Below are 15,008 nucleotides of genomic sequence, written 5' to 3' on the forward strand. Positions count from 1 at the left end.
ATTACAGGCACTCACCACCATGCCCAGCTAATTTTTGTATTTTTAGTAGAGATGGGGTTTTGCCATGTTGGCCAGGCTGGTGTTGAACTCCTGTCATGCAGTTGGTTTTCATCAGACATCTTGTCATGTTTATTTGGCCATCGACAATCAAAAGATTTCTTTAAGGGGATAGGTCTCGGTTTCCTCTGGAATGGGTCATCTGTTTGTCCCATAGGCCTCTGCCCTGCCTGGGAAGTTGCTGGGTACTGGAAGGGTACTAAGGTACTAAGTGGAAGATGCTTGAGGGCACATGAGCAGGACCAGCAGTTAGACTGAGGGCCCTTAATGTGTCAGAATAAGGAGGCCAGACTCTCACTAGAAGCCCTCGATCAATCCCAGGCAATTCATTCAATTTATTTAAAGAGGCCTCCTGTCTTTCCCTGTGGTTCAACAGAGCTTTGGGGCCCTATGTGTGTTCCAGGTATGGGACAGAGGAGCTGGCTGGCACAGGACCTTCAGTGGATCCCTTCATTTATGTCCCTTCTCCTGAATCTTCTCCATGCCTGCTGTCTTCAGGCCCAGAGCCTCCCTGAGGTTCCATGCCATTCTTTGTCTCTCATTTCTAATGGTGCTTTCTTGTCCCTGTGCTGTGAACTTGAGGTTCTGTTGTCATGCCTCTCTGAACTTTTTCTACTGGAAATTATTTAAAATGAAATAAATCTCTTGTCCTCTAATGGATCCTTCCTTCAGCAAGAAGGCCCAAATTGTAGTTTAGAAGACATGGTGCTTTTCACAAAAAGTATGTTATTGTTTTACCATAGACTGTGGATTAAGAGGGGAGAGAGAGAGAGAGAGAGAGAGAGAGAGAGAGAGAGAGAGTGTGTGTGTGTGTGTGTGTGTGTGTGTGTGTGTGTATGTTTAGAAAATATTTATTGAGTTTCCTATTTTATGCCAGGCACTCTTCTAGGCACTTGGGATAGATGTATTCAGTGAACCAGAAAGCCATAGTGTTGACCTTGTGGAGCTTACAGTCTGGTAGGGAAACACATGGGACGTGTACTTACAAATATGTTAAGGGTTATGAGACGAGTCATAGGGGTACCATGAAACCTATACAGCAGGGGGAGCTAACGTGGCTCAGAGAAAAGGTCACCCTAGGGAGGTGACATTTAATATGAAATCTGATGGCTGAGTGGGAGTTAACCAAAACAAGAGGGAAGAGCCCTTCAAATTTGTATTTAAAAGTACAGTAGCAAGTGAGAGTCTCAAACCAATAGAAGGTCCTTTTCCTGTTAGAGCAACCAGCTATACAACCTCAGGATAGTCCCTTGCCTTCTCTGGATCTGGCATTCCTCACCCCTAAAATGAGGAGACCACATGTTCCGTTCAGCTGCAAAAATCAATGAGTCCAAGACTGTTTAAAGTTAGCGTAAGTGAAGGTCCATCTCTCCCAAAACAGCCCTAGTTGGAAACTTATCTCAAGCTGGTGGGAAGTGGTTTGAAAATAGGCAGAGAGGGGACAATGTGATATTCTATAAACCTATCCAGTTTCTAGCCACATATTCACTGGGGTCAGGCTTCTCTTCTCCTTGCAGCTGTCCTTCAGACACACCCAATCAGCAGTCCAAAGGGGACTATAAAGTGGATCCTCTGAACATCAAACCCTGAAGAAAAAGCAGCCACGTGTACTCTAAAACCAAAAAAAATACTTTGAGCGATGTCTTAGTCATCTTTTATGGGTTTGACTCCCCTCCCCCAAAAAAGGTTTAAGTTTCTGATTTCAAAACATTGTTTTTTTGTGTTTTTTTTTGAGACAGATTATCATTCTGTCATCCAGGCTGGAATGCGGTGGTGTGATTTCAGCTCACTGCAACCTCTGCCTCCCAAGTTCAAGCAATTCTCCTGCCTCAGCCTCCTGAGTAGCTCCGACTGCATGGGTACACCATCAAGCCTGGCTAAGTTTTGTATTTTTAAGTAGAGATAGGGTTTCACCACATTGGCCAGGCTGGTCTTGAATTCCTGACATCAGGTGATCCACCTGCCTTGGGCCTCCCAAAGTGCTGGGATTACAGGCATGAGCCACCATGCCTGGTCCTGGTTGTTTGAAAAGAGCCTGGCACTTCTCTCTCTCACACTTGCTCCCCTCTCTTGCCATGCGACATTCCGGCTCCCCTTTCCTAAGGCCTCACCAGAAGCAGATGCTGGCACCATGCCTTTTTTCTTTTTTTTTTTTGAGATGGAGTCTTGCTCTTTTGCCAGGCTGGCATGCAGTGGTGCGATCTTGGCTCACTGCATCCTCCGCCTCCTGGGTTCAAGCAATTGGTCTGCCTCAGCCTCCCGAGTAGCTGGGACTATAGGGACATGCCACCATGCCCAGCTAATTTTTATATTTTCAGTAAAGATGGAGTTTCACCATGCTGGCCAGGATGGTCTCGATCTCTTTACCTCGTGATCTGCCTGCCTTGGCCTCCCAAAGTGGTGGGATTACAGGCGTGAGCCATGCTTATATGGTCTGCAGAACCATGAGCCAAGTAAACCTCTTTTCTTCATAAATTATTGAGCCTCAGGTATTCCCTTATAGCAATGTAAAATGGACTAACATTTCATCTAAACAAGTTAATCAATCTGTGTCTGTGATTTTCTCATGTGTCAACAGGGGATAATAATGATGCCGACCTCATAGAGATCCTTATGGGATTAAATGAGGTAATTATATAAAGCAGTTAGAATACAGCCAGGCATGGTGGCTCACACCTATAATCTGAACACTTTGGGAGGCCGAGGCAGGCAGATCACTTGAGATCAGGAGTTCAGAACCAACCTGGGCATATGGCGAGACCCCCATCTCTACAAAAATAAATAAATAAATAAAATATAATAAAGCAGAATATTACCTAGCATATGGTAAACATCCAATAATAGTTTTGGGGTTTGTTTATAGATTTCCTTATTTTAATAAGTATCTCATAATATGTACAAAATGCTGCTAAATTAGATACAGATCTTTTCCTTAAGAAGTTAGGATTCTACCAGATTCTAGGGAAATTAGACCTGCCCCCAAAAAATATGTGTCAAAGGAGAAAAGGGTAAGTTTCTTAAGAGAGAAGCAGAAAGTACTAAGGAAATTCAGAGGAAGGAGAGACTCCTTCTAAAGTGGGGTAGAGGTGGAATTGAGCAGCCAAAGTTTCTTTCATCCTCAAGTGAAGCTGATACTGCTGTCTGTGAAAAACAGTCAAGTTTCCTGAAGGGAAGCCCTTTAAGAGGCAGTAGTGCAAGGGGGTTGTAGATTCAGGACTGGCCCCGGACGGTCCCCAGTTAGAGCATAGGATCTTCCCCTTGCTCCTGTGAGCCTTTGAGCAGGTTGTTTGCTTCGCCATGCAGCTGTTGCTACAGCTGTAGGATGTGAATATTGATAATGTCTCCTGCACCTGATTATTGTGAGGATGACATGAAGTGGTGTTTAGAGAGTGCTCAGTGCACAGTATGGCCCCCAGTCCACATAGTGTGTCCAATATTGTCAGTTAGAAGAAATGGGGCTGGGCGTGGTGGCTCATGCCTGTAATCTCAGCATTTTGGGAGACCGAGGAGGGTGGATCATGAGGTCAGGAGTTTGAGACCAGCCTGGCCAATATGGTGAAACCCTGTCTCTATTAAAAATAGAAAAAATTAGCCAGGCATGGTGGTGCTCACCTATAATCCCAGCTACTTGGGAAGCTGAGGCAGAAGAATCACTTGAACCCAGGAGGTGGAAGTTGCAGTGAGCCAAGATCGTGCCACTGCACTCCAGCCTGGGTGACAGAGCAAGACTCCATCTCAAAAAAAATAAAATAAGAAGAAATGAATGTGCCAGTGTTGCTATGATTCTGTCTTCCTGGATTCTGTCACAGACTTAGAATTAATTCAGTTCACAAAGGAAGTGTTACAAAGTACATGTTTAAAGAAAATGATGTTTTTATGAATGGGCTCCTTACTATTATTTTTGTTCAAGTAACAAAACATGATTCAAAGTACCCATCTCAAGAACCCACCCTTATTTCCTGAGACACCCACTCAGGCTTCTGGAATAAAGGCTCAGCCAAACAATGGCCCCAACTCCAGTCCCTCCAAACTGAGTGTTGCTGCCAAGATCAGGCCTGACAGCTATGGGTAGGTTTTTGTTCATTACTCATGCTGACATTCTGGAGAAATACAGGACCCTTCTGACTTCCTGACCAATATGTGACTTTATTTTATTGTCACGTCACCATTAGGGCAAAGCATGATGAAATTATAATTTCATCAGAAATTCAGAATTAGGAAAAAAATAAGCTGCAGTGTCTTTACTATGAAACACTGCAGCTTATTTTTCAAGTATTTTTGAATGAATAATATGTGGCAGGCATTTAACCCACATAAGAACCTTGGGGAAGTAAGGCTATTATTTTCATTTTGCATTGGGAAAACAAGGCACAGCAAGAAAGTCTGGGGACCAGAAGGAAGCCCAGGTCTCTGAACTGTGAACAACTGCTCTCTGTGGGTTACTAGGCTGGTGTGGTTTTTATTCCACAACAGTCCGATATCACGTTGTTGAAAGCTTTCAGATTGGCAAATTTCCTCCTAATATAGCATGTTTTCTCAGGTCTTTTCTGATGAGCATGTGCGTTTTCTGAGAACCAATAAAAAATCCTATTAAACCACAAACTACCACAGCCTCTTCCCCACCTATAGAGAGCCGCTTTGCCAGTAAAGCTCCGTCCCTACCTTCCCATCACCATCAAAGTAGCATTGAAAGAGATCAGATCTGCTCCTTTTGAGAGAGTTAGTTGAAGCCCACACTTGCTTCAGGCCACACAGGGTTTGGTAGCAAAGCAAGGAAAGCAGCCTCTCTGACCTAGCGGCCTGAGTGTTTCCTTTACCAGGCTGGCTGCAGCAACAGTGTTGAGAAATGACATTGGCATTGGCATGTGTGTAGCACGTGTGCTGACCTAGTTAGGAGTTGAGGCTCCATTTCTATCTGTTTCGCGTTGAGCTGTGTGACCTTGGGCATGTCACCTAACTTCTCTAAATGTATCTTCTTATCCAGGAAAGGGAGATTAATAATGTAGCCTCTGAATATCTAATTCTCCTAAGGATGTTATGAGAATTAAATGAGATTATGTACAAGGAGAGCTAACATTTATTCAATACTTAGTATGTACCAAATACTTTCAATTTCCTTACATGTGTTTTTTAGTTCCCACAGTCCTAAAACAGAGGCACTAGTATCCCACTTGACAGTTAAAAAAGCTGAAGTTCAGAGAAATTAAGTCACACACAACTCAGATCCACATCTGTGGCTCCCAAAGGATGTTTCTAACCGCTGTGCATGTCACATTGCTTCCCATTATACACAAAAGCAGAGAGACGTTCTTTTTCTTTATCATCAAGCACTAGACAAATGCAAGAAATTATCTCTCGTAACTACTGCTGTTCCATGTTAGTCCCTAAGGACATTTAAATTCTCTTACTTGTTTATCTTATCTGGTAGTTTATGCTGCTGCTTTTCTTGTCCCTGAGGACTTGCTCAGTGAATTCTTTTGGTTTTACTCCCAGAGAATCTATTTGTCTCCTTTAGAAAAGGGGGTTAAAGGAGCCCAGCTGAGCCTGGCATCTTGGGCAGTGGCCTCTTACTTCTCCAGGCTCTTCCTTCCCTCAAGGATGTAGTTAGGTAGCTTGTAGTAAAATGCTGTATATATAATGCATTTGTTATTAAGGTCCTCTGTCAGTGATTTTTAGTCACTTAACTTTAGAAGTGGAAAGCACCAAAGCTAGCATTTTGTTGATAGGGAAACTGAGGTCCAGAGAGGGATGTGACTTGCTTCAGGTCATTCATTCAGTTGAAGGCCTGACCAAGACCCGAACCCAGTTCCCCAGGTGACAGACAGTGTTGTTTCCAAGCCTTCCCTGTGGGCACATGTCACCTCCCCAACTTGAAGGACTGTCTCATGTACTGCGCCCAGCATGTACCTGGGAGACTTGGGAGAAATTAAACAACTTGGAAAATTGGGCAGGAAGAAAGAGATGGGTGTGGGGTGGGATGAAGATCTCCACCCTAACTAGTATGTTATATACCAAAGAAATGAATTAAACAAATGGCAAAGTAGACAACTCACTAAGAAGCAAAGGGGTTTACCCAGAAGCCCTGGCTCAGTGAGTGGATAGGAAGCCTTTTGTTACTAAAGCTGCAGGGTTGAAAATTGAAGGAAGGATGTTAGGCGAGTGTGGCAGCCTGGGGTGCAGCTACAGCCCCTGGCTTATTGTCCACAGGAAATGGGTCTCTCCCGTGGATAGAGAGGTGGAAACTGAGCTTGTGAGTTGTGTGGTTGACATCATCAGGCTGAGCATTGGATTACAACAAATGGGGACTTACTTGGCCCGAGACATGGGAAACACCCACTAAAACCTCGAAGTGCTTTTCATTTAGGAGACACGGGGAAGAGAGAGGGGGGTAAAGTGAGGATCCTGCCTGCACCACAGGTCTGGCTGGACTGCTAACCTTGAATCCTGGTGTCTTAAATTCTGCCTCCACTTTTGACTGAGGACCACTGAATTTTGAGGAAACTTTGCTCTTGTAAGTAGAACTTTACTCTCCTCCCCTGTCCGGCACCTCCAGGGAGAAGCAGAGCTTGGAGGCCGAGCTCTCTGGAGAGCTTGCTTTCTAGCCTGTTGGCCACAAACTGTCTATTTTTATGTTATGATATATGTGAGCTTGCTCTGAAAATTATGGCTTTGTCTGAAACTGCCTAAGTCTAGTCGGAGCCTTAAGTCTCACAGATGGGCTCCATTCAGATGCTGTTTCATTTTTACCCAGAGAACTTTGACAGAATATTCAGAGCTTTAAAAGCAGCTCCTTGCTCCAGATATAGGTGAAGAAATAAATCTTCTCTGAGAAATTGGTGTTTATAAGACCTTTACTTTTTTTTCTGATTACAAAGGTGGTATAAAATTTTTTAAACATTCTGGAAAGAAAAGTCTCTGAAAGTAGTGAAAATCCCCTGTAATCATCCCCCTCACGAATACAATTGTTGTGTTAAATTTCAGTTACAGATATGGTCAGACTTCATGAATTTATCACATATAAACCCAGTGCTGCAGCAGCTGTGTGGAAAACTCCAAGATGGAGAGGGGCTGGAAATCTTTAACCTTGGGTTTGTGATCTTTTTATTGCTTCCTTTAAAAAGTTTGCTGTTTATGCCTGGAATATAAACAGGACATGTAAGCCCTTTAGCGTTTTATTTATTGGTATCTGTTTTCAGGATTTGAAACTAAGCAAGCTACTCTGTAGAGAGAAAAAGAGGGGGCCCTTGTTGTGCCCAGGTCCCTTACTTGGTGTCCCTGAACTGAGGGTTCCCGGGTGGCTTGAGATGGCTTGAATGTGGGGGGGCCTACCTCCCAGTTAACACATTAAATATATATATTTGAAAAGTTAAAGCTAACAGGGAAAGATTTCAGCTTAAAAAACCAAAAAGCTACCATGTATTAGAAGGGTCACCCAAGGAAACTGTCACCTTGGGCAACCGTTTCACACTCTCTGGGTCTGTTTCTTCGTTTGTACCTAATGAGGGGACAAAACTAGATGATCTCTGTATTTCCAAATTGAGTATGAAATGAACTGTCCTTATTTCTTCTCCCTTTGTGTTGGGCCTTTATGGCTTTAGGAGCAAAGTACCCGAGGCTTTCAGTTTCCTAGAGTAGCTAAAAACGGGCGCCTGTAGGGCAGTTAAAAGAAGGCATAAAACAGGCAACATTGACTTACTTCTGAGTTTTTATGGGTCTTTTTTAGGTAAAGTGTTCTTGAACAAAGAGAAAGAGTGTTAGTGATGTGTGTATATGTGTGTTTATATGTGTGCACACACATACACAACCATGTACACTTGGGGAGAGAGGAAAGAAGGAATTGACATTATTGAGTATCTCTTAAGCACTAGGCCCTGTGTTATGCTCAACCATTTACATAGCACTAGATGGTCAGTATTATTCCCTAACACTGTTGACTGAGGGCAACCATCTACTTATATGTTCTCATATGATCCTGAACCCCTTCATGTTTAACTGAACTGTATTTACATAATTGCCGGCATAACTTCAGTTCCCTGTGTCTCCACTAGACCACGTGCACCCTCTGCGTGTCTGTGTAGCCCATTGCTATGCCCCATTGCCCAGTAGAAAGCCTGGCATATAGGTACAAAGGAGACACAACTTAATTTAAACTTAAAGCCTGCCATCCTAGTTCCTAGTTAGGCAAGAAAGAGGGAGAAGAAGGGAGAACATCTCTCTATTTGCCTCTCTTTCATCATTTAACGTAGTTCTGCCCTCTCCTGCCACAAGGGAAGGATAGGCACAGCCAGAGTGCAAAAGAAAAGAAAAGAAAAAAAGCAAAAGATGTCAGATTTTGAATTTTGAATTTCCAAGGTCCTAGGTCTTGATAAATAAAGGGCTTTCTTTAAGGGTGTAAGAGACCCGAATCCTCAGGAAGTTGTGATATTTTGAAACTGTTTATTTGAATTAAGATACTAGTTAACAGGAGGGTTCTTAATGGCCCTTGGCATTTCTTAAAGCTGCAGTCTTCCCCAGCAGTTCATCCCATTGAAGGTGGACTGTTGCTGCCATGGACCCACCCATGGGCATGGGCAGTAGGAAGGCATGGGCTGCCTCCTCTGCTTCATCCCAGCACCCTCAGGTTTTTGAGATTTGGAGTAATCAAAAAAGACATGCTTTTTCCTAAGGTGGTGTGAGGAAGTGATGTTCTGGAAGGAAGATACCTAGACTTTGTGGTCCAGGAAGTGGGGAGTGGAAATGTGGAATGCCTTATACTCCTCAACCAGGCCTTCATGTACCAGACGAGGGTGGCTTTTGGTTCTTATTTTGTGTGTCAAAGTCACTGTTGTTATCAGTGTGCTTTTCCTGACCTACCCCACTTCAGTCACCCTGGCAATGAGTTTAGGTCATCTTGGGAGTGGAGGTAGCATGTGGAAAAGACGTGTCCAAAGATCTTCCCTAGCTTTTGTATATTCCTGAAATAAATGTCACATACAGGGCTGGGCATCTTGCATATGCTGACTTCTCTTAATCTTCACAGCAATTATATGAGGCAGAGATCATTTCCATGTTACACATAAGAAAGGCACAGAGAGGCACAGTGGATTACCCAGAGTCTCACAGCTGGCAGGGGATAGAGCTTGAGTTCCTAATGAGAACTGGCTGTCCCCGAAGCCCTTGAACATTTTACCACAGTGCACTGCCTTTTCCGTATCACCTCCCTGGATCTCGGTCTCTCCGTCTGTGAAGTAAGTGAACTAGAATCTGAAGTCAGAGTGGTGTTTTGGTTTTAATTTGAATGCCTTTAGGCAGGTGTGTTCTCCAGTTCATTACCGTCTGTGCATTCCCCTGCCTGCCCTCTAGTCCCCTGCCTGGCCCCTGGCCCCTGTGGGCATTTGCAACCCTGGGTCTGGTTGGTGTCCGCTGTCTCTTTCTTTCTTTTTTTTTTTTTTATTGCATTTTAGGTTTGGGGGTACATGTAAAGAACATGCAATGCAAGATTGTTGCATAGGTACACACATGGCAGTATGATTTGCTGCCTTCTTCCCCATCACCTATATCTGGCATTTCTCCCCATGCTATCTCTCCCCAACTCCCCACCCGCCTCTGTCCCTCCCCTATTTCCCCCCAACAGATCCCAGTGTGTAATGTCCCCTCCCTGTGTCCATGTGTTCTCATTGTTCAACACCCGCCTATCAGTGAAAACATGCGGTGTTTGATTTTCTGTTCTTATGTCAGTTTGCTGAGAATGATGGTTTCCACATTCATCCATGTCCCTACAAAGGACACGAACTCATCGTTTTTTATGGCTGCATAGTATTCCATGGTGTATATGTGCCACATTTTCCCTATCCAGTCTATCAACGATGGGCATTTGGGTTGGTTCCAGGTCTTTGCTATTGTAAACAGTGCTGCAATGAACATTCGTGTGCATGTGTCCTTATAGTAGAATGATTTATAATCCTTTGGATATATACCCTGTAATGGGATTGCTGTATCAAATGGAATTTCTATGTCTAGGTCGAGGAATCGCCACACTGTCTTCCACAATGGTTGAACTAATTTACACTCCCACCGACAGTGTAAAAGTGTTCCTATTTCTCCACATCCTCTCCAGCATCTGTTGTCTCTGGATTTTTTAATGATTGCCATTCTAACTGGCGTGAGATGGTATCTCAATGTAGTTTTGATTTGCATTTCTCTGATGACCAGTGATGATGAGCATTTTTTCATATGTTTGTTGGCCTCATATATGTCTTCTTTTGTAAAGTATCTGTTCATATCCTTTGCCCACTTTTGAATGGGCTTGTTTATTTTTTTCTTGTAAACCTGTTTTAGTTCTTTGTAAATTCTGGATATCAGCCCTTTGTCAGATGGGTAAACTGCAAAAATTTTTTCCCATTCTGTTGGTTGCCGATTCACTCTAATGACTTTCTTTTGCCGTGCAGAAGCTGTGGAGTTTGATTAGGTCCCATTTGTCTATTTTGGCTTTTGTTACCAATGCTTTTGGTGTTTTGGTCATGAAGTCCTTGCCTACGCCTATGTCCTGAATGGTTTTGCCTAGATTTTCTTCTAGGGTTTTTATGGTGTTAGGTCTTATGTTTAAGTCTTTAATCCATCTGGAGTTAATTTTAGCATAAGGTGTCAGGAAGGGGTCCAGTTTCTGCTTTCTGCACATGGCTAGCCAGTTTTCCCAACACCATTTATTAAACAGAGAATCCTTTCCCCATTGCTTGTTTTTGTCAGGTTTGTCAAAGATCAGATGGTTGTAGATATGTTGTGTTGCCTCCAAGGCCTCTGTTCTGTTCCATTGGTCTATATCTCTGTTTTGGTACCAGTACCATGCTGTTTTGATTACTATAGTCTTATAGTATAGTTTGAAGTCCGGTAGTGTGTTGCCTCCCACTTTGTTCTTTTTGCTTAGAATTGACTTGGCTATGCGGGCTCTCTTTTGGTTCCATATGAAGTTTAAGGGGTTTTTTTTCCAGTTCTGTGAAGAAGGTCATTGGTAGCTTGATGGGGATAGCGTTGATTCTGTAAATTACTTTGGGCAGTATGGCCATTTTCACGATATTGATTCTTCCTAACCATGAACATGGAATGTTTCTCCATCTGTTTGTGTCCTCTCTTATTTCGTTGAGCAGTGGCTTGTAGTTCTCCTTGAAGAGGTCCTTTACGTTCCTTGTTAGTTGTATTCCTAGGTATTTTATTCTCTTTGTGGCAATTGTGAATGGCAGTTTGTTCTTGATTTGGCTGTCTTTAAGTCTGTTATTGGTGTATAGGAATGCTTGTGATTTCTGCACATTGATTTTGTATCCCTGCTGTCTCTTTCAATTTAGACAGTCTAGAGTTCAGTGAGAAATTGGAAAGGGATAGCAGGTAAGAGCTCTGCTCTCACTACCTCCTAGCTGGGAGATCCTGGACTGATCACCTCATCTTACAGAACCTACTTCTCTTTCTGTCAAGTGGGGGTGAGGGTCACAGTCATACCGACCTCAAAGGGATGCCATGTGGATGAAATGAGATAGGGATCATAAAGCACTTAGTTGGTACAAAAATACATGCTTAGGATTAGCTGCTCACAAATTCCAGAAAGAGAATGTCAGCCAATATACACAGGCATCTGCCCCCTCAGACATAGGATGGCATTTGTATGAGGAACTGGAAGTTATCTTTGAACTCATTATTTTGAAACCCCTGTGATGGACCCTGGAGCTGCCATGTTGGCTCTTCAAACCAAGCCTTAGCACTATTTCCTCTCACCTAGTCAAGTGATGCTGAACCTCAAATCAGCCAGCCAGTGCTGAGGCCAAAAGCAGAAGGGGCTGCTATTCTCTTCAGACCAGAGGACCCTGGCCCAGCAACTTAAGGAAGAAGCTGGTAGCAGGTGCTGGGTGTGACAGACAAGAAGTTGAACTGGCACAATTAACTCTGCCACGTGCTGTCACGAGGGGCCAGAAGCAATTCCTAAGTGGAAACTAAGGTGGAAAAGTTCTGGGAAACAGGTTATTAATCATGACCCTAGGCTGAGCTCACTGCTTCCTGGAAATCCTTCAGAAATGCCTTAGGAAAACTTTGAGTACTGCTCCTTCAAAGAGTGGTTTCTTTGGAAGTTGCAGTCAGCTCTTATGTTGATTGATTATGAATTGCAGATCAGAACGCATAATGCATCCGCTCTACTGGAGGAAGCTAGCATTTCCTAAAAGAAGTCTCTGTAATCTTTGAAGAAATGACAGGCTTTAGCTTGGCTCTTTAGAACTGAATAATGGCCCTTTATAACACTGAAGAAAATATTTGGTGCATTCTTACTATGTCCCAGGGATCTAGGTCACTTACTGTTTTAGTACTTTATCGGTGTGGTCTTTAACATTCAATAAACGTACATTGAGGGCCTGTTAGTACTAAGCACTGGGCTAGAGGACTGGGGTAAAGACACAGGCTCTGGTCTTGTGGAGTTCTCTGTGCATCAAGGGAAGATAGGCAGAGGAGTGAATAATTTAAATGGCATGTGAAAAGTACTGCGAAGGAAATATGCCCAAGTGCTCCAAAATGCCAGACACTGGATCAGCATCCTTGTGGAGGTCCTGATCTTGTGCTGGGTTGATTCCTCCTGCTCTCTCCCTGTAGTTCCTGACTCTGGGAGCTTTGCCAGCATTTGTATTAGGGAGCAACTGTGAGCTGCCCCTGGTGAAGCAGTCATTTCTGGCACCTTCCTATCTCCCGTGGCTTCAGAGGGGCAGAAAGAACACTTCCTCACAAAATGTATGGGCCCCACCTTTCAGGGCCCTGAATCTGAAGTCCAAAGTTGTAGTAAGGAAACAGAGGGACGGGTGATTTTTGTAGTCTAAAATCACCACTGATTTTCCGTTGGTTTGTTTTTATAACATTTATTGTGGTTTTTTTTTTTTTTCCTGATTGCAAAATTAGAATATGTTCATGGGAAGAAAAGCTAGATAGTACAGAAAAACATACTTAAAATAAATCATCACTCAGTGATTTCACTTCTCTGGTTTTTGAATAAGGGCCGGTCTCCCAATCCCCCCCACCCACATACCGCTATATTTCAAGTTCAGCTCTAATTTTAATTTCTCCCTGGGTAGAGTCTCATGTTTGTTTGCATATCTCAAAGGTGCTTGTGTTCTGGGCTTACAATCACTGGGGAGGAGAGAAACCATTATCTGGGATTGGTTTGAGCCTGCGGTCTTCATTTGTAGTTTCATGTATGTGTGCATGGATTCACCTACTGCTAAGAACCCTCTGTGTGTTAGGCATTACACAAGGTGCTGTGGGGAATGTCAGGGTAAATAAGACTTTGAGGTTGCTCACAGCCAGATAGGAAAAAAGACTCAGATAACATGAACATATGTGATAAGGTGCCCCAAGATGGGTACAGAGTCCTGTGGAAAGCCTGAGAAATTGGAGGAGCAGTACCATTTGAGCTGAGCCTTCAATAAATTTTTCACATGTTTAGCCAATATTTGTTGAGAACCTAATATCTGCCAGGTACTGGGCAAGGTGATAGGTGGACGATGGTAAATAAAACAGGCATGGCCTTTACCTGCATGAAGTTTACAAGCACAAATGGTGGCGTTAAGAAGTCAGTAAGCAGGGGCAGCAAAAGAGGAGAGTGTGGCTGGGGCCTTCCTTGAAGAGGTGGTGTTGAAACTGAGAAGAGGGCCAGGCGCGGTGGCTCACGCCCGTAATCCCAGCACTTTGGGAGGCTGAGGTGGGTGGATCACCTGAGGTCGGGATTTTGAGACCAGCCTGACCAACATGGCAAAACCTCATCTCTACTAAAAAAAAATACAAAAATTAGCCAGGTGTGGTGGTGCATACCTGTAGTCCCAGCTACTTGGGAGGCTGAGGAGGGAGAATTGTGTGAACTTGGGAGGTGGAGGTTGCAGTGAGCTGAAATCGCACCATTACACTCCAGCCTGCAGGACTCCATCTCAAAACAAAACAACTGAGAAGAGGAGTCAGTTGTATCAAGAGTAAAGGAGGGAAAGGAAGTGAAGAAGGGTGTGTGGAGTGGGAAGGAATAATCCAGGCGGGTAGAAGTGCACATGTGAAAGCGCTTGAGGCAGGAAAGCATACAGTGTTGGAGAAACTGAGGGTAGTCCTTTGTGGCCAAAGCACAGTGGGAGAGGAAGGGAAGAAATGGGTGAAAATTAGGGTGAGGAGGTTAAGAGAGTTAGGCTTGGCCTGGGGGATGTCGGCCTTTGTGGGTGATGTTTGCTGTGTGGGGAATGGATTGGAAAGCAAGAGTGAAATGGAGTGAGGAGGCTACTCACTTTCCCAAGTAGCTGAGAACACAGGCACATGCCATCATGCCCACCTGATTTTGTTTGTTTTTTTTGTAGAAACATGTCTCCCCAGGTTGCCCAGGCTGGTCTCAAACTCCTGGGCTCAAGTGATCCTCCTCACTTGGCCTCCCAAAGTGCTGGAATTATAGGCATGAGCCACTGCACCTGGCCATATTTAACATTTTAATAGATAATACCATCCTACTTTACGAAGAGTTGTAATAATGTATATTCTCCCCTGCAATATACAAGTACTTCCATTTCCCAGAATTTTTACCAATATTAGATATCCTCACTATTCTTCTTTTCTCCCTTCCTCCTTCTCTCCCTCCCCTCCTTTCTATCTCTATTGTTTGATTTTGTGGCCAAGCTAATGGGGGAAAATCGTGTCTGATAGTTGCTTACTTTACTACTTAGTGAGATTAAACATTGATTCATGTTAATTGGCCATTTCATTCTGTGAATTTCCTTCACCTAGTCTTAGAATAGTCTTGTTTGCCTTTATCTCAACAAGTTGTAGGAGCTCTTTATATATTTATATAATAAGGATACCATATGTGCTACAAATATTCTTCCAAATCTATCATTTGCTTTTTATTGCAAAATATAAAATTTTTTATTGTAAAAAATGTATTTTCTGTTTCTCTTTATAGTGTCTAGATTTCTTTT

At 43.4% G+C, this 15,008-nt stretch overlaps 1 protein-coding gene across 4 annotated transcripts in view; it reads left to right on the forward strand.

The window, feature by feature from the left end:
- Window positions 1–15,008, forward strand: part of PKIG (cAMP-dependent protein kinase inhibitor gamma) — a 96,942-nt gene that overhangs the window by 53,272 nt on the left and 28,662 nt on the right. The window contains exon 1 of one of the 4 annotated variants that reach the window (XM_017541184.2): window positions 6,391–6,568. The exons of 2 other annotated variants lie outside the window; for them this stretch is intronic. The gene's annotated coding sequence lies outside the window, so the exon portion shown is untranslated. Of the gene's footprint in view, window positions 1–6,390; window positions 6,569–7,064; window positions 7,146–15,008 lie in introns of those variants that run through there. One more of the 4 variants, XM_017541185.2, reaches the window with a different exon arrangement.

This window comes from Cebus imitator, unplaced genomic scaffold (genome assembly GCF_001604975.1).
Source record: "Cebus imitator isolate Cc_AM_T3 unplaced genomic scaffold, Cebus_imitator-1.0 Scaffold132, whole genome shotgun sequence".
Lineage (NCBI taxonomy): Eukaryota > Metazoa > Chordata > Mammalia > Primates > Cebidae > Cebus > Cebus imitator.